Source organism: Rhinolophus ferrumequinum, chromosome 8 (genome assembly GCF_004115265.2).
Source record: "Rhinolophus ferrumequinum isolate MPI-CBG mRhiFer1 chromosome 8, mRhiFer1_v1.p, whole genome shotgun sequence".
Classification (NCBI taxonomy): Eukaryota; Metazoa; Chordata; class Mammalia; order Chiroptera; family Rhinolophidae; genus Rhinolophus; species Rhinolophus ferrumequinum.
Window position 1 is genome coordinate 74,584,431 of NC_046291.1, and position 20,481 is coordinate 74,604,911.

General features: G+C 33.8%; 1 pseudogene; it reads left to right on the forward strand.

The window, feature by feature from the left end:
* The first annotated feature begins 19,623 nt into the window (after positions 1–19,623).
* On the forward strand, positions 19,624–20,196 carry LOC117026304 (PRELI domain containing protein 3B-like; annotated as a pseudogene).
* The last annotated feature ends 285 nt before the right edge of the window (positions 20,197–20,481 follow it).

The window sequence follows — 20,481 nt, forward strand, 5'->3', positions numbered from 1 at the left end:
AGGAAGAGAAGAAGAAAAGGAGGGAAGGAAATTATGAAACAAATAATTTTTAAAAAGTCTTAGAGCTGTCAAGAGTAAGACTGAAAGTGCCTACTATGGGCTCTACACAATGAATTAAAAGGTAGTCCCATTTGATTCACTAGTACATGAAAAATTAGAACACTAAGAATAAAGATCTGATCCTAGATATGTTCACAGAGTTGCTTAAAATGAAATAAGGATCAGATTAGTATAAGACACTGGCATCACAAGTCGCTAAAAGAAAATGGAAGTGCATTTTTACTCTAATTTTTATAACCATCTAAAATAGCACAATTTATCATAGAACAGAATAAAGACATTTCTCCAACATTCAGACATTCAGGAAATGTATAGGCAGGCCCTTTTTAGGGCCTACATGAAGCAAAATGAAAGAAAAACAACCTGAAAATTTCAGGAAACGGTGGCTTTAATTCAGAAAAGCAGTGGGGTGTAATCCTAGGCCAAACTGGAGCAGGAAGATCAATGGTTTAAAAAAGTGGATTCTCAGAGGGAAATTAGGGTGAGAGGATGTGAGCAGCTAATCAGCACAATCACTGATGAGGGGAAAACTTGAAGATCTAATAATTTGTGGAGGGTATTAAAAAAAAACCCATTTAATTTATCCATGGAAACATTCATTGTCCTTTGAAGAGTAGAGAGATAGCTGTATTAGATATGTAGATGTAAATGAGTAAAAGTGATCCTAACAAGCACTATGTGTCTGTACGATAAATAATCAAGCTACCACACAACCGAAAATGTGTCCATTGTTTTTCAGTTTTTTAAATTAACACATGTACAAATCACAGAAGAATTTACTTCTTCTGTTAGGAAGGTTACGGAACATACTGCATATGTGATAAAGTATAAAACTATAAAAGTAAAGATAAATCTATGGTGTTGAACTGGAATTGTAGGTATGAATATTAAGTCATATTTTTAAATATATATGTATATGTACACATATGTAACATGTAAGTATGCTATATTTATAATACATATGCATTGCATATCTTTATCTCTATATAAATGTACATATACACATATATGTATATGTATACTAAAATAAATACATGTGGATATATGTGTATGCATGTACATATACATCTACTAAAAGGATATAAGTACACATTTACATGTTAACATTTCCTAGTTCTAACTATTGCAAGAATCTAAACAATAATACACCAGGAACAATGAGCAGATTTAGCAACCTGAACTTGATTTCCAAATAGCATTCCTCAAGAATAGGAGGTTATTTCCAGACTGCGACAGCAAAAGTTCAAGATGAGCCTGAAACATTTTGCCGTGGCAGGAAATAGAAGTTCCTCAAGGAATGATGAAAATATATTAAAAAGACAGTTCAAGGGGCTTCCATTAACTAAATTTGAGAATCAAAAAAATGATAATAGGAGATTATAATTCATTAAACAAAATAAGAATCCGTACTAATATGAAGGAATGAATGAATATCTTTTCAATGAGGGTAAGGCTGACATAGAATCAGAGGTAGCAGAAGTCGAGGAACAGTAAAGGACAAAGGCAGAGTGCCACTGTCCTACAGAATATAGGCAACGGATACTATTAGTGATGCAACAAGATATTAAGATTTAAGATGTTGTTTGAAATTAAATAAATGATAAAGGCAGAATTGTGAATATATTCATATTAGGAATGGTATGGTCTGAATGTTTGTGTCTCCCCTCCAAATTCATATCCTAACCCCCAAAATGATGGTCTTGGGAGATGAGGCCTTTCGGGGGTGCTTAGGTTATAAGGGCGGAGCCTTGCTTGTGAGATTAGTGTTCTTATAGAAGAGAACTCATAAAGCTCTCTAGCTCCTTCCACCATGTAAGGACACAAGGAAAAATGCTATCTAGAAACAAAAAAGCTGGCCCTCACTAGACATTGAATCTGCTAGCACTTTGATCTTGGACTTTCCAGCCTCCAGAACTGTATTTTATTATAGTAGTCTGAATGAGCTAAGCCAAGGAGGGAGAAGGAGAAGGACAAGATATAAATTGTCTATGTCCTCAGGTATTATATCCAAAAGTTAATAGGGAAAAAAATAGCAATAGAATATTATATGTATAAATGTGTAAATAACATCCCTAAGATTAAAAAAAACTAGAATAATGCAAAAGTGTGCCTTTAAAAACCATTGCTAAGAGAGAAGAGTGATAGGTTTTGGGACTACTGGATTTTGTTATAAGCCTGACTATACAATTTAATTTTTGAGATTCTGCATTGATTCCTTTGATAAAAGTTTTAAGAAATTTGAGTATATATACATACAACACCCTGATTCTTAGCCAAAGTCAGATGCTGTTTGTTGTTCAGCATCTCTGAAAGGGCTTAGCCTTTTCTGTGGTTGTTTTTCAGCCTTTCTAATGTATGAAATACCGCGTTTCCCCAAAAATAAGACCTAACCGGAAAATAAGCCCTAGCATGATTTTTTCAGGATGACATCCCTTGAACATAAGCCCTAATGTGTCTTTTGGAGCAAAACTTAATATAAGACTCGGTCTTATTTTCGGGGAAACACGGTATGAGTGCCATAAGTTTACTATGTTCTTTAAAAAAATTACAGTGCCTTACACTTGCTCCCAAATTGCCTCAACCAAGCATCAAGAATCACGACAAGGTTCTTATACATTGGGATCTGATCTTTTTCTTTTCTTTTTTTTTAAGAATTTGGTCAAATATCTCTTCATCTTTACTATTTTTATTAGAATTGTCTAAAACTTTTCATTTTCTTATAGTCAATTTCCATTTTTGATAATTTCAGCATCTTGGGAAAATCACTCCATATTCTAATGTTTAAGACTGTTACTTTGTGTGCTTACTTTGGGGTTTTTTTACTTTATATTTTAAGTTAACATAAAGTAAAATTGACTTTTTAGATGTATGTTTATGTGAGTTTAACATATGAACAGATTAATGTAACTCGTATCACAATCCGGATACAGAATGGCTCCATCACCTCAAAAAACCTACTTATGCTACCTACCCATAGGCTCATACCCCCAACCCCCACCCCCTGACAACCACTGATCTACAGAGGGTGCCAAAAAATGTATACACATTTCAAGAATGGAAAAAACTGTATTAAAACTGTAATACAAGGAATGACACTAGCATTCATTTCATTAATGCCATCTTTTGAGCGAACATCATACTACACATTGCTACTGTAATTCAATTCAACTTCAAAAAGTAATACATAGATAACATCCCTTAAAACGTGTACATTTTTTGGCACCCCCAGTTCTTTACATCGCTATTGCTATACTTTTGCTTTTAAGAATGTCATATAAATGGAATAAAACATTATGTAACCTTTAGAGACTGAATTCTTTTACTTGACATAGTGCTTTTGAGATTCATCCAACCTGTCTAGTATCAATAATTGATTCCTTTGTATTGCTGCATAATATTCTTTTTTTTAATTAAAATGTGTTGAGGTGACAATGATAAGTAAAATTACATAGGTTTCAAGTGTACAATTCTGTAATGCAACCTCTATATATCACATTCTTTGCTCACCACCCAGAGTCAGCTCTCCTTCCATCACCATATAGTTGACCCCCTTACCCTCATCTACCACCCCTTTCCCCCTTACCATCTGATAACCACTAAACTATTGTCTGTGTCTATGAGTTTTTGTTTCTTTATTTGTTTGTCTGTTCCTTTGCTGCTTTCAGTTTTATATCCCACATATGGGAAATCATGTGGTTCTCAACTTTTTGTGTATGACTTATTTCGCTTAGCATAATAATCCCAAGATCCATCCATGTTGTCGCAAATGGCACTATTTCATCTTTTCTTATAGCAGAGTAGTATTCCATTATGTTCTATTACATAGATAATACCATACTTTAGTTTTCCATTCACTCATCGAAGAATATTTGGGTTGTTTCCAGTTTGTTGGGACCAATATGAATAGAGTTGCTATAAACATTCATGTACAGATTTTTGTGGGAACATAACTTTTCATTTTCTTAGGAAAAATACCTAGGAGTGGGAGTGCTGTGTCACATGATAAATATATATTTAGCTTTATAATAAACTGTCAAACTATTTCCAAAAACTATCATTTTGCATTGCTGCCAGCAATGTACAAGCATTCTAGTTGCTCCACTTACTTGTCAGAACTTGGTATTTGTCAGTATTTTTTATTTTATCCATTCTAATAAATGTATACTGGTGCATCAGTCTTTTACTATTATGTCAGATGTTAGCTTATAGATATCGTCCATCACGTTGAAGAAATTTCCTTCTTTTACTAATTTGCTGAGAGTATTTATTATGTATAAATATTGAAAATCATTTTTTTCTGCATTAGCTGATATAATCATATGATTGTTTTTCCTAAGACTATTAATAAGTGATCTATAATATTTTTACTCACAAAACTTCTGACACTAAATGTGTGGGTTTTCCCTCACACTGACTAATTCTCCAACACTCCAGACACCAACTCGGTGCCCTAATTTAATTCAATTCTCACACTAACTACCGGAGTTCGAGTCAGACTCCACAGGTTTAAGGACTCAGTCCCACAAGACTGCCCTCACTTTAGATGCCAATCATATTGGGTGCCCAGGATACCCACACTTCTGTCCGACGTGTCTACAAAGTTGGTGGTTCCCACAATTCCTGCCTTTTCAGGTTCAATAATTTGCTGGAATGGCTCACCAAATTCAGGATTGTGCTTTATTTACTATTACTGGTTTGTTAAAAAGGCTGCCATTTAACAGCCAAATGGAATAGATGCACAGGATAAAGTATGGGAGGAGAAGGGAGGTATGTGGAGCTTCCATGCCCTCTTCCAGCTCACTAATCCCCCAGCACCTCAACCCAGAAGCTCTCTCATGCCTGTGGTTTAGGAGTTTTCATAGATGTCTCATTACATAGGCATAATTGATTAGATCATTTCCCAATCATCAGCCCGTCTCCCTTCCTTGGAGGTGAATGGAGAGACAGAGGGGATAAGGCTGAAAGAACCAGCCTTCTAATCATGCCTTGGTCTTTCTGGTGACAAAACCTCATCCTGAAGCTATCTAGGGCTCTCCAGCCACCAGTCATCTCTTTAGCATACAAAAGATACTCATATCACTCTGGAGATTCTAAGGTCTTTACTAGCTCTGTGCCATGAACTGAGGACAAAGACCTCAGTTCAAATAGAAAATATATTTCTTATTATACCACAGATGGGTTTCACTGATTGATTGTCAAATACCAAGCCAACCTTGAATTCATGAGATAAATACTAGTTGGCAATCAAACTATTCCTTTATATATTTGCTAGATTTGATTTTTTTAATATTTTGTTCACGAGAGATATGGGTTTGTAATTTTCTTGTATCTGTCCTTCTGGTTTTTACATCATGCTCATCTCATAACATGAGCTGGGAAATGTGTTATCCTCTTCAAGAGGTAATGTAGACTTGGTTTTATTTCTTCTGTATATGTGTGGTAGAATTTAGCAATAAAACCATCTGGGCCTGGATTTTTTTTTCTCCACAGGTTTTTAATGATGGATTAAATGGTTTAATAATTATAGGATTATTAAGGCTATTTATTTCATTTGAAGAGTTTTTAGAATTTTTTTAGGGTGGTGAAGTACATGAATTCACCTAATTTTTTGAGTTATGTATATAGATTTATTCATAATATTCCTTTTTTATTCTTTTTAATTTTACAAGGTGTAGTAATAGCCTTCTTTTATTCCTGATATTGGCAATTTGTGTTTTCTCTCTTTTTTCATTGTCTGTTCTGCTACAGGTTTATCAATTTTATTGATTTTTTTTTAATGATTTAGCTTTTGGTTTCATTGATATTTCCTGTTTGTTTGTTTGTTTGTTTCCACTGTTATTGATTTCTGCTCCTATATTTACTTTTATTTTTACTTTTGAGTCTATGTTGCACTTTTTCTAGTTTTTTTTTTAAGATTGAAGTTCACTTCATTGATTTGACAGTGTTCTTGTTTTCTAACATAAGCATTTAATGCTATAAATCTTCCTATATGCACAGCTTTCACACCATCCCACGTATTTTGACATGTTGAATTTCCATTTTCCTTGAGTTCAAAATATTTACCGATTTTCTTGAGAATTTCTCTTTGACATGGATTATATAGAAGAGTGTTGTTTAATTTTCAAATTTTGAAGATGTTCCCATTTTGTGTGACTGATTTCAAGTTTAATTATATTATGTTTAGAGAACAAACTTTTTATGATTTCAATAATTTTACATTTCTTAAGGTTATGACTCAGGATATGCCTACCTTTGTAAATGTTCATAGTATATTTGGGGAAAAAAAGTGCATTCTTCTGTTGTTTGAGAGTGCTCTGTTTATGTTAATTAAATTCAGTTGGTTCATGGTATTATTTATTTTTTATATATCCTTGCTGATTTTCTAGTAATTTTATTGATTTCCAACACAGGAGTATTGAAGTCTTCATCTACAAGTGTGGGTTTTTCTATTTATGCTTTCAATTCTGTTCATTTTTGTTTATGTCTTCTGAAACAGTGTTGTGGGACAGTACACATTTATGATGGCTATGTCTTCTAAGTTAATTTACCCTTTTATCACTATACAATGTCTCTGGTTATCTGAAGTTTCTTTGCTTTGAAGTCTACTTTTTATAATATCAGTATAGCAATTCCTGCTTTTTTTTTTTTTGAGAATTGTTTGAGAAGTATCTTTTTTCACCTACCAATATTATCATACCTGACATATTTGCCATGAATTTTTGGTAGGCAGCATGTAGTTGAGTCACATTTTTAATCCATTTGAAAAATCTGCATTTTAATTGACATTATACCATTTACATTTATTGTAATTATTGATATGTTTAGATTTAGGTTCTGCCTTTATACTCTGTTCTGTTTTTTTTTTCTTTCTGTTTTTGAGTCTTTGTTGTCTTTTTTCTGCTTTATTATTTGAATATATATGTATATATACTTATATATACATATGTACATTATATATACATATATACATACATGTATATATGTGTGTGTGTGTGTGTGTGTATATATATGTATATATATATGTATGTATGTATTCCATTGCAATTGATTTTTTGAACTACCCTTTGCCTATTTTATTTGTTTTTAGTGGTTGCTCTAGGGTTTATAATACATAGCTAACTTTCAAGTGCTTACTTACAATTGCACTTGAAGTACAATGTAGATACCAGATCCCTTTACCCTTCCTCTTTATGTTTTTGTGGCCTTGTATATTGCACTTACATATATTGAAAACCCCTCATACAATGTTATAATTTTTGCTTTTAACTCTCAATAATATTTTGAAGAACTGAAGAAAAGTATCTATTATATTTCCAAAAATTATTTACAATTTTTGTGTTGCTCTTCTTTCACTGTGTCTACTCCAAGTTTCTTTCTGGTATAAGTTCCCTTCTGTTTCAAGAACTTCCTTAAGTAATTCTTGTAGAAGAGGTCTGCTGGCTATAAATTCTATCAGTCTCACTTCATGTGAGAATTTCCTTATTTCACCTTCATTTATGAACTATATTTTTCCTGGGTATAGAATTCTGGATTGACAGTTCTTTTGGTATTTATACATTTCTTATAAAAATCCACTTATTTCTATGTTTCCGTGAATTTTTATTACAAATCTGCAATCATTTGAATCTCTTGTAAGAAAACCATCATCTATTTATCACTGGCTTCTTTCAAGATTTTTTTCTTTTTATTATTGTTTATCAGTTTAATTATGATGTTTCTGGGCTTGAATTTCTTTGAATTCATTCTTTTTGGGGTTTACTGAAGTTTTGAATCTTTGTATTTCTGTTTTTCAACATATTTGGAAAACTATCAGCGATTAGTTCTTCAAATTTTTTTTTTCTGTACTACTCTTTCTTTTCACTTTATGAGACTCCTATAACATGAATGTTAGGCCTGTTGGTATTTCCTGATGCTCTGGGGTTTGTTTTGTTTCCTCTATTCCTTAGATTGCATAATTTCTCCTGATTTATCCTCAAGTTCACCGACTATTTATTTCATCTCCAGACAACAATTGAGTCCCTACAGTGGAAGTTTTTGTTTTTTTATTTGCTTATTTAGGTTTTTTTTTTTTTTAATTATTTGTTTGCTTATTTGTGCAGAATGTGGGTTATCATATTTTTAGTTCTAAAATTTCCATTTGGTACTTTACATCTTTTAATTTTTTTTGTTTAACTTTTTTTACATTTGCTTCAAGAGTGTTCACCCTTACTTCTTTGAGTACATTTATAATAGCTGATTTATAATTGTTGTCAGATAATTCCAACATCTTAATCATCTCAACATAGGTGTCTGTTCTTTGTCTTTTCAAATGTGAATTGGGTTTTTCTGCATTTGTTTGCCAATTAATTATCAATCATATTCTAGACACTTTGAAGATTACCTTATGAGACTTGCCATCTTCTTTGAATCTCATGGAAAATTTTGATGTTTTGTTATAGCAAGCAATCAGCCTAGTTGGGCTCAAGCCCCATTTTCCAACCAGCCTTCTGTGTTTTGTGATTTCAATATACATTCCAGTTTTCAATTCTTTGCAGAACTAGTCATATCTGTCTTGTATGTTTGCCACAGAGTATCAAGTCTAGGACCTGGGCAGTTGTTCATTTCTAAGTTCCATTCTCAAGGTATGGTATATTCTTTACAATTAAATCCACGCATGTGCAGCTCAAATGAGTCCAGGAGCTATTAACAATTTTATGGACTTTTTTCCCCATCCCTATATGTGCATGATCTCGCTGATACTTTCTGATTCCCTGGGACTCCTTTTCTAGTTCCCCAGAAATCTGGGGCTTTAGTTACCCACCCTGACACAAACTTTCATGACTATACCTGCATACAAGGTCAAGCAGCAGTAGGAAAGAGAAAGAAAAAACATAAGAATGTTCTTATCGCTTAAAGTTTAAAGTACCTGTGGGCCCTTTTAAAATTAAAGATCTTGTTGTTTTAAATTATATGTGTGCCCTTGTACTAGTCCACAGTAAAATTAACTGATTGCTCACTTTTCTACCAACTTTCATAGCCAAGCATGACCTTCCACCTAGTTTTTTCTATGACTTTGTATCTGGCCACTGTATGAATTTCCTATTGCTATTGTAACAAACTACTACAAACTTAATCATTCCAGGTCTATGACTGGATTAAGTCTAGGAATTGAATATGAAGCCATGAATGCTCATCTTGGTGACCTGAGTCAAATTTCTGCCCATCAGACTTTTTCCACCTATGAGAAGCAACACCTCAGTAAGTTGCACATCCATTTCATCCTGAGGGATTCCATGACAGATGATTCATTGTCACAAGTCCCTGTGGGTCAAACACTGATTAACACTCCATCCTCACAGTTTATTAAGAGATTGCACTCATCTTGTTTATGCTGGTTAAGCACTGACATGTTGGCTTCTACAACACTGAGATCCCATTATTCCATTGAAATCTGGGAATCCAGTGCCAATGCAGCCTCTCCAACTATCATCTACAGCTTGCAGAAGACAGCCACTACATAGGCTGGTGTTCCTCCTCATGAGTACATCTCTGAATGCTCAGGTGAAGAGTTGCTTTGGGGAGGCATGGTAAATGGGTAACTGAGTGATTTGCATATAATAGACTCATCGTAGCATTGACACTTACCTGAGCCTTTGAACTCCTTTTACTACAACATTCCAGGAAAGCTCCAGTATTTCTTCCTCACTGACCCTAGACCACCATGGAGTCTATTTTTCAATTATTTACATCATTACCAGGTGGTTGAGTCAACACGTTAAGTTGCAAAATCCAGGTAAAGACAACTTACAGATGCATTTGACCCAATCTAATCTTATATTTTTCCTCCTTAGCTTAATACTCTTAGAAGCTACTCTTATATATGCTACACAAACACCTACTGATACAACTTGACAAGATCCTGAAACTCTTTGATTTATAGACTATTTCCTCTACAACTAGGACTTGTACTTCTTTGCCCCATTCTACTTTTAAATGCCTATGTGGCCTTAAGCAAGTTACTCCACGCATATGAGCCTCATCTTTAAACGAAGATAATACCTACTTCATAGTATTGGTCTATGGAATAAATAAAGCTATTAGCACATAGTCTAGGACATGAGAAGTGCAGAGAATATTTAGCTTTCCCCACCTTTAAGGATCAATCTTGAACAGTATCCCCAGATACAAGCAAAAAATAAATAAATAAATAAATAAATAATTCAACTACTTTAAGTTACTGAGATTCCTTCTTATTTAGGGCTAAGAAAATCTCAAAGATGAAAAAAAAAACTATTACAGTTTATTTTAGCCTATCTCACACATAGCAGGGACTTCAAAATATTATTTGTGGAATTAAATCCTAATCCAAAATGTAAATCTGTGTAACTGCTCTTAGAGTTTATTCTCCTTCAAGCATCTATGTCTGAGGATGAAAATCCATAAGATTTCCAGATTTACCATTAAAATACAAATGCATCATAAATTGGTATTTTAGTTGCTCATGAGTAGGATTAATGTTGAGCCTTGAGGATATTTAACAAGGTTTGTTTTTCATGAAAGCCTTCATTCCCCATTGACATTGGCAATCAGATTGTGAATCTTAGCTCTAGTGTGGTAATTATGTCAAACTCAGCTTGGGATGGTAAAAGTGTTCAGTGGAGAGCAGTTGCCCTTGTTCAGAAGGAATGAGTACAAAAAGGATAATTTACTTATCAAATTTATCCTACTTGGGGAATGACAAAGTTTTTGTAGAGTCATAATAATAAAACTGCTGTTAGAAACCTAATTTCCATTTTACACAGAAGAAGTAAATAGAAGAATAGTAAAAGTGGACAACAGAACATTCATTTATTTACTAACATATTTTATTGTCCTATTGCTTAGGAACAAAGTATAAACACACTGTCTCCCACATGTTTTAATTTAACTCATACTTTCACCAACTATGTTTTAGGGAACGCCCTTTTAAAAGGCAATGCATTTAGGATTAGTTTGTCATCTACTTGTGATGTCAATGCTAATTGCTTTAAGAACCTACAGTTTGGGGAGATGGCCATCTGTAAGTATTGCCAGGGCTAAGACCATTCTTTTGGGAAACAACTTTCTTAATAGCAAAAAGATGCAATGTATAAACACATAGTCTAGACCCATCTATTAGAAATTCATTCATTCCAAATACTTCCCCAATGTGTAAAATTGAGATGCAAAATAACCATTCCATGATGTGCTTCAAAAATGTACCAGATGTATTTCTCCATTCTTGCAGGAACCTGTGGATTAGCCTTCCCACATGTGCAATCCCCATGCAGGAAAATAATTTCCTCCTACTTTTCCCATGGATTCTGTTGCAACTTGTAGGACATTATGGGAAATTTGCCACAATATGTGGGACACTTTGGTGTCTCTATGGAATTTTGCAGGCATGCACTGCCATGGTTTGAAGCAGGGATCAAGATACTTGTTTCATATGGTGAGATCGAACATAATGCTTCATAAGGGGATCAGGAGCCTGCCTCTCATTTCCAAAGTTATTAGAACTGACAGTACAGCCCATTCGTTTAGTCAAACTGCAGAATAGAAAGGCATAGCCATTAGCTACAGATACATCCCTGCTGATTTAACAGTGGTAGAGACTGCAATATTATGTCTCTGAAATGCCTCTGCAATGCCGGGGAGGGGCAGGTGCTGGAGAACCCAACAAAAAATGGATTCTCTTCTTAAGAGAAGCTTAAACTCTGTCATCCTGTTTGCTCTGGGCACCATGGAAGTTTTGAGCTGCTACAAATCCTTATTGCTGTTGTATTTTATTCCCCTGGTAGGCCTGGTAGACCCAGAAGCAAGAAAAAAATTACTTTTAAACAAGAATCTGAATTGTTTATGTAGCCTAGGTTCCCATTTAATTAAGGAAGAAATCTACTTTTAAGTCAATTTTCTTTTGAAAAACAATTATTCCATTGAAGTGGGGAAATGTTTTAAACTTGAAAATGTAAAGATCTCAATTTTATAATACCCAAAATTTGAAAAGAAATAATTTACAGAAGCTTTCAGAACTATTCATCATCCACATCAGATGATTTTATACTTGTTTTTTTTTCTCAAAGTACAATTTTTTTCCTAACATACCATTAAAAAAAAAAATCAACATCACCGTGTAAGGAAAGTCCACTGGGTGAATCCAAAAGTAAGTGCCCAATAAACTCAGTTGATTTGACTAATTCTAAGTGATCAGCCTGTGACTTCTGTGTTAGTCTAGTCAGTTATCACAACATAGAGGTTATGTCCCTATTATAAAAGTGACCAGATAGATTCATAAATGGAATAGTTAATTACCCTGAAATATAGGTGATTTAATCATGAACTGGGATTGGCTATTAATAAGAAGAAATCAAAAATTCATTCTGCACATGATGAGTTCAGTGGCAATCCTAGAGATATATCTATTGTTGGAGATGATTAAAATTAAAAAGAAAAATTAAAACCCTGACAAATTATCAGAGCAGCCTTCACTATGGGAATTTCCTTAAAGAGAAAAAGAAAAGAAAAAAAAACTCATAAAATTCCACCCTGAGATTTTTTAAAAATCTCAACAGGAAAGAAACAAAACTATAAACACCTTGAAAGTAGCCTCAAGTTTCTCTAAAAAAATGTGTATAATATTTATTTCTCTTTGGTCACATTCCCCTTAGCCATCAACCTAGCCCACTTTGTCTTTTGCAGCTCCCTACTGACTACATAAACACAGAAATACACATGCTAGTGGAAGTAGCTTCCACAGAAGTTACCAATGATACAGATTTAATTAACATTGAAAAAATAATAATTAACATGAATAAATAAAATTAGTAAGTCTAATTGACATATTTTTAGTCATCTTACTTAACCTCTAAAAATATATAAGTTACGCTTTACCAAACTTTCATTGAAACATTCACTTCCCTTGGCTTCCATGACATGCCACTCTAGTTTCCTTTCTATTCTGGCCATTCTTCTCTTCAGGCCCACTCTCTTCTCCCTGGATATGAGCCTTGGTGTTGTCACCCTGTCTTTTCACAACGTACTCTCTTCCTACACAGTCTCTTTGAAACTCATGCAATTCTTATGGAGCTAAATTATGAACTTAATTCTTCAGTCTAGCCCTCCCATTTCAGGTGACCAACTGCCTTGACATTTTCACTCAGCTCTCTTATATCATCACATACTTAAGTTGCTCAGAACTGACCTCATTTTACTTCTCTATTCTAATTTTGGTTACCTCCCAATGTTACTAACAATGATGGCACCACCAATGATCCAGTTGGGCAAGCCAGATATTTGGGAGCCATCTTTAACAACTCTCTTCACAAATGTTCCCCCATATAACCGATCTATTAGAAACTCCTGTGAAATTTCCTAAATTTTATTGAATTTATCCATTTCTGTTCATCTCTGGTGCCACTATTCGCATTCAAGCCACCATTACATCTTATGTGGACCATTAAAATAGTCTCCACTTCTACTGGGCTTTCCACTTCTACTCTTGCACTGTTCAGACTAAAATCCCACTAAAGTCAGAATAACTGAAGTAAATAAAGAAATTTGATTAAGTCATTCAGTGCATCAAACACCTCCATAGTCTCCATTTTTTCTTAGAGAACAAGCCTCTTAATTGTTTCTCCTTTGCACATCTTATTGACATATCTTCCATACTCTCCCTCTCAAACTGCCTGCTTCTGATACACCTACCTTTTTTTCACTTCCCTTAACCTGCTTTGTTCCCTCTTGCCTCACCTGAAGTTTCCTCTGCTGAATACTCTCTTCCTCCTGCCTCAGTAAAGTCTTCCTGAAGATCTCAGCTTCAATGTCACTTCCTTGGAGACGTCTTCCATAACTCATCTCAATAGGCCAAATTCTCCTTAATATGCTTTTGTAACAACATACTTATACATCTACTTTGTGGCACATCCTGCAATTATAACATGAAATTTATCTTCATAATTATCAGATATCTAGATATAGATATAGATATAGATCTGGATTCCATGAGAGCATTGAAGGGTCTAGTATTCTTTGCTCCAGTATATTATAGGTGCTAACTCAGTATTTGTAGAATGGATTAATTAATTAATTATGTATTCAGAAAATTCTTATTTAATGAAGATAGATACTCCTTAGAAATATTGATCATCCAAAGAACAACTTAAGTAATCATAAAACCTGACATTCCCAAACAGCGAGCCTAATTTTATTGATAATAATTAAAATGAAGATGGTGACAATGATATTGCTGATGGTGCTGGTGAGGTTAGCTAATACCAATGAACTTTTGGGGGCAAAGTGCCAATGTAATTCTCATCATAACCCTAAAAGTTCCCTCTTGATGAGACCACTGAAATTCAGAGAGATGGTGGTTTATCCAATTACTCTCATTAAAATTTGATGACTCTTTCAAGCACATTTCATATTATTTTCATCTGTGAGGTGCAAGAGTTTTGCTACCTCCTTTTTCAGTCCAATAACACTGAACTTTATACATTTGTGCCCGATGGGGAAATTGCTGACCTTTAAAAATGAGCTTATTCACCAACATTTCCAATAATTTAAGTGCACTGTTGTTCATCATCAGTAAGTGGAAGTCTGTTATTCAGTATTGGAAAAATATTTATTTAGAATGTAATGTGTCCAGAAAGCTAAGTAGTGAGTTGACTTGAATTTTTTTTTCTTACTATGGTGTTCTCTCTAAAAACCTGAGTTACTTTTTGCTTAAGGTTTTTTTTTAAAAAAAAAAAAGAAAAGGGTTTAACATTTTACAACATTAAAAACTATTCCTGGTGTAGAAAGTAGGACTACACAACCTTTAATAATAGATCTTCTACCGTGTTTCCCCAAAAATAAGACCTAACAAAAAAATAAACCCTAGCATGATTTTTCAGGATGACATCCCCTGAACGTAGGCCTTAATGAGTCTTTTGGAGCAAAAATTAATATAAGACCCAGTCTTATTTTCGGGGAAGCACAGTAGAAAGAAAAAGTGAATTGATTGTGACTCTATTTTACCTGTCTCTAATAAATGTTTTCTTATTTGTTATTCCAAATTAAACTATATGTAACTATTCCAAAATAAACAAAATGTAACTGTTAAATATACTGTGATCATATGGAATGCACCAAAGAAATAAACAACAATAACAGCAAACAATTATTCCTTTCTCGTATACTTCATAGACCACATCACTTTCCATGTCATTGCTACTGTACAGTAAAGTTGAATAAGCAATAATAAACTGAAGCTGTGACTTTGACATAAAACAAACTCTAACAGTTGCTAAACTCTCTAAATGTCAGAAAAGGTTTCTCCATCTTGGACCAACAGTCCATGATAATATTGAGTAATTTTTCCAAGATAGGTGCGATTTCCCCTGATCTTCCCAGCATTTGTTGTCTATTAATTATCCTAGATGAACCTTCTGTCATCTAAATTTTTAGAATATATAATTTGCAATATAAACTCTTTGGATAAACCTGTGAAAATGACAGCTGATCCTGTTTTAAGAAACATGTCACTCTGTCTCACAAGAAGTCATGCAATACTGAGACCTAGTGATGGTTTTACAACTGTTTTCCAGCATATTTTCACATTGCATGTATTTTCACTTCCAGCCATGAATCCAGTACTTAACAAGACAGAAAATTAATAATTCAGCTGAACATGTTTAACCAGGTAATGCAATCACATACTAGCTACCTAGATGAGCTTTATTTCATTTTCTAGATAGAGATTTTAAGTCATCTGATACTATGACCAAGGCAACTAGGATTGTAATGCACCAAAATGAATACAGCTCAAAAGTGCTTTTCTTCTGTGTTTAAACTAAACAGGAGAGAAAGGAGTTTCGGGCGGGGGATGCCAAGCTGACACTCCATCCGTAACTTGTTCCATTGTATCTTGTTATTGCAGCACATATGGTTCCTACCATACAGATCTGAGAGCCCTCCAACATGTAAGAATAAGCAGAAAAAGTGAGGAATTAAGTGTTAGCCTTCACTTAAAGTTTCCCGGCTTTGGAGATTTTCTCTAAGAGTATTATTTAAAAGTTGTCAATTTCCTTTTATAACAGTTTTTTTTTTTTAATGGAAGAAATTCCTCATAGAAGTGTAAAGAAGATGGCATGATAGACTGTAAAGGTTCTAAAGATGTCTAAATACCTATTTGTGTACTTTTTTAAAATTCAGCTTATGCAAATACTCATCAAGGACTTTGAAACACATTATTGATCCAACTGATTATACATATTTTATTTTGCACTATTTAAAACTGCCTTTAAAATACAAACTGGATATTTTAAGTAATACTATTTACTTCATAGATTATAATGATTCCACCAGGACTACTATAGCCTGTGTATAAATATATAGAACATATTTGAAAATTAGCAGTCTGAGGCACAACAAAAATCTCAGAGCAGACGGACATCAAACTGCAGTTTAAAAATCAGATATACCTTTGGAGACTCACTATCATGTCTAACATCAATAAATATTCACTAATTTTTCTATAATATTGCGACTCTTCCTTCCCCAAGAAAGTTTTTAAACAGCAGGTTTCTCTCCACGTCACTAATCAGCTGTAAGTTGTCTTCTAGATAGTTTAGAGATTAAAGAACAAGTTTTGACCAAGTTTGACACGTTTCACAACTTTGAAACGCAAAAATCACTACACATATAATTTCAAGTCCTTCATTATATTAGCATAGATGTCAAAAGAAAAATTAATTTTCAATCATTTATAGAAGATGAAGGAGGTAAGATGATTTTATTCTCCTAGAATAATTTAAGTGGATAACTAAAACTTGTCTAGCACACACATGAAAGATTTAATTTTTTCTCCTTTAACATATGAAAGTAAACATGAAAGTAAACTTATCTTAAAATCCACATGTTCCATAGTATAAAACCTCTCCTTTTTGTATTTCATACAATAACTACATAAAATTTATGGCATAACAGTTTAAATACAAAAATATTTTCAAGTCCTAAGGCTAGAGTGACAGCTTTAAATAATTTATTTATCAGTCATTCATATGTTTCTGGTATATTCCATATAATATGTTTGCCTAACTGTGCATAGGGATTTCCAAGAAACTTAAACATAGAGAAAAAAGTAATCAATAGTATATTTAGTCTGTTATGGGCAATGTTTACTCCAGTCACAAATGACCTTGTATCTTTTGAGTAGGAGAGTAAAATACGAACAGTCAGGAGTGGATTACCTAAAACTGTTCCTAATCTGAAAATGTTTCTAGCTGTATACTTTGTGCATCTTCACATGGAAGTAACATAGAGGGATGAAGAAAAAATTTGAAGCTTATTCAGAAGAGTTAGTTTTTTCTATGACCCAAACTTTTGGTTACAAATGAGATTTTCTGAACAAAAATTATCTTCCTAAATAACAGGGAAACACATTTTAAAAGCATATCTGGGTCCCTGCTTTTGAAAGTAGACAATATTATATCAATCTTTACAAATAATAGTTGGCTTAGTAAATAAATTGAAAGTAAGTGCATATGGATGAAATTTCCTTGACATTATTTAAAAAAAATTAAGAGAGGGAAATATTTGGGCTAGAAAGCATTTGGGATTTTATTGACTATATGCAGTTTGTGAAATCACTGGAGATGCTTAATGAGCTTAAAATGTGGGCATGTTGGTACATCATCCTTTTGGATTAATTTTTTTACTACTAGAGCCTGGTGGCTCTACATTACTCCAATCTAGTGTCAAGAATATCTTCCTTTGAGAAAGAACCCTGAAGCTAGTCATGGACCACATCCATGGTGTCCTTAACTACGGGAAATCCTGGGAATACAAAAGATGTCAGGAGAAGGATCACACATAGTAAAAACATCATAATGTTACAATTTTTCTCATGAGTTGACTTGCTTGTAGAATCAGTATGAGAAAAATGACTTTAATTTTGGATTTATAATCAAAGTAAAATTTGTTGCGACAAAATACATGGATCTTAAGATTATTATACTAAGCAAAATAAATCACAAAGAAAAAGTCAAGAACCATATGATTTCACTTATACATGGGATATAAAACTGAAAGCAACAAAAGAACAAGACAAACAAACAAAGAAACAAAAACTCATGGACACAGACAATAGTTCAGTGTTTACCAAATGGTAAGAGGGTCGGGGGTGATAGATAAGAGTAAAGGGGGTCAAATATATGGTGATGGAAGGATAACTGACTCTGGGTGGTGAACACACCCAGATATATAGATAATGTATTAAAATATTGTACCCTTGAAACCTAAGTAATTTTACTAACCATTGTCACCCCCAATAAATTTTAATTAAAAAAAAAAGAAAAATAATTTTTTTCTAGTGATCCAAATGATCTCAATTCACATATTCTACAAGAATAACTTATAATCGTTGGTAAATAGTTTAAGGAATTTACAAATAGTAATAGAAAAATACCATGAACTCTTACTCATTTCTGTGTCGATCATATTCTACAAAATGCTGATTACTGTGGGCACTGTTTTCTTAAGTGTAAGGTCCAAGGACTTTACCAAACAAAAACTGATTTTTAGAAAATAACCAAAAAATATAATAGCTTCCCAATATCAATGACTAAGATTACCATCCAGTGTTTAGAATATACCTGAATATCAAATTTTCCATTCCCCCAAAACACTTTGTAGGTCAGAAGATATATTTACATTAGTAATTGCTTTGTGACAAATCTTAGAAATAATTTGGCATTTTACCTAATTTAACACAATTAAAATCTTTTGAAACAACTAACTTTCCAGCCCAAAACAAATGTCAAATGCATTTGGAGTTCATAGAGAAAAGGGTCAGTATAACTGGAAGAGATAAGACTTGAAATGGATCTTGAGAGCTGGACCTCGAGGACTGGAAGAGGCAAAAAGATGAAAAAGAAAGTATGACACAATGCAAAGAGTGAAGAACAGTAATCAAAACACAAGACAGTTTGCTGACGACAGAGAGATTAACTTGACCAGAGTGAGGAGTGCTTTTGAGGAAACTGAAATACAAGGGTGAATAAATTGTAAGAAGACTGTGTAAGACCATAGTAAAAATATGTGGAATAGTTGTAATTTCCAATCATGACAAGAAATGCCTTTAATGATCCTCTCACTGACCCTAAAAATATTCTCCAGTGAAAAGAACTGAATCATGGGGTCCCATCTGATTAATATTTTTAATCATCACTTCAACAATGTAAGTTATTTTCTGCCACTATTCTTTTTCAAACCAATGGCTGCAAAGCAAGTGAAAACCTGTCAGGATGAACCAAATAGTTGCAATTTCAAGGGCATCTGTACACTGACAAATGAAGAAAACTAAATTTCTAATATTAATTCACTTTTGCTTCAAGAGTTCCAGGTATTCTTGCTGTGTGTTTTATGTATTTTTCATAAAGTTAAAAATAATAGATACTGCTGCATTTTTTGCTGTAGCTGAATTCTTTATTTTCATGTAAGTAGGCTCTGGACCATATAAAAATACCAAACCAGCTCTTTGCCTCTGTGCTGCTGGGATATCATGCAGGCCCCGACACCACGAAGATCTGGACTTCAGAGCAATTCTTTGACCACCTATAGGAAACGGTTACAGCAGCTGCAATGCAGAAATACCCAAACCCTATGAACCCAAGTATGGTTGCAGCTGATGTATTGGACAGACATATAAGATCCTTCTGGAAAATTTCACAGCCATAGGCTTCTCAGCACAGAGTGGGGACTGCCTTCCATTGTTTTCTCTTGTTGGTGCAGCAAGAACTAAAACATATGTGCAAGAACATTCTGTAGTTGATTCTGTAGAGAAAACAGTGGAACTGAAATCCACGAATATTTCATTTACAAATATGGTTTCAGTAGATGAGAGACTCATATATAAACCACATCCTCAGGACCCAGAAAAAAATGTTTTGACTCGAAAAGGCATAATCACTGTGAAAGGAGTCAGTCTCAGCACTTATCTTGAAGGACTGATGGCAAATACGGTATCTTCAAATGCTAATAAAAGCCGAGAAGCAATGGAATGGGTGATACATAAATTAAATGCTGAGACAAGAATTGACAGGTTCGGCAAGAGGGAACATAAGGATACCGATGGCAGCAACAGCATTGGTAGAGGAATGATGATGAACGTTGGTATACAACACCCAGGACCCAGGGTCTCATTAGCTGGCAGTGTATTTATACAATGGAGTATTACGCAGCCATAAAGAAGAATGAAATCTTACCATTTGCAACAACATGGATGGACCTAGAGAACATTATGCTAAGTGAAATAAGTCAGACAGAGAAAGACAAATACCATGTGATCTCAGTTATATGTGGAATCTAAAGAAAAGAATAGACGAATGAACTAATCAGAAACAGTCTCAGAAACATAGAGGAAAAATTGAGGGTTGCTAGATGGGA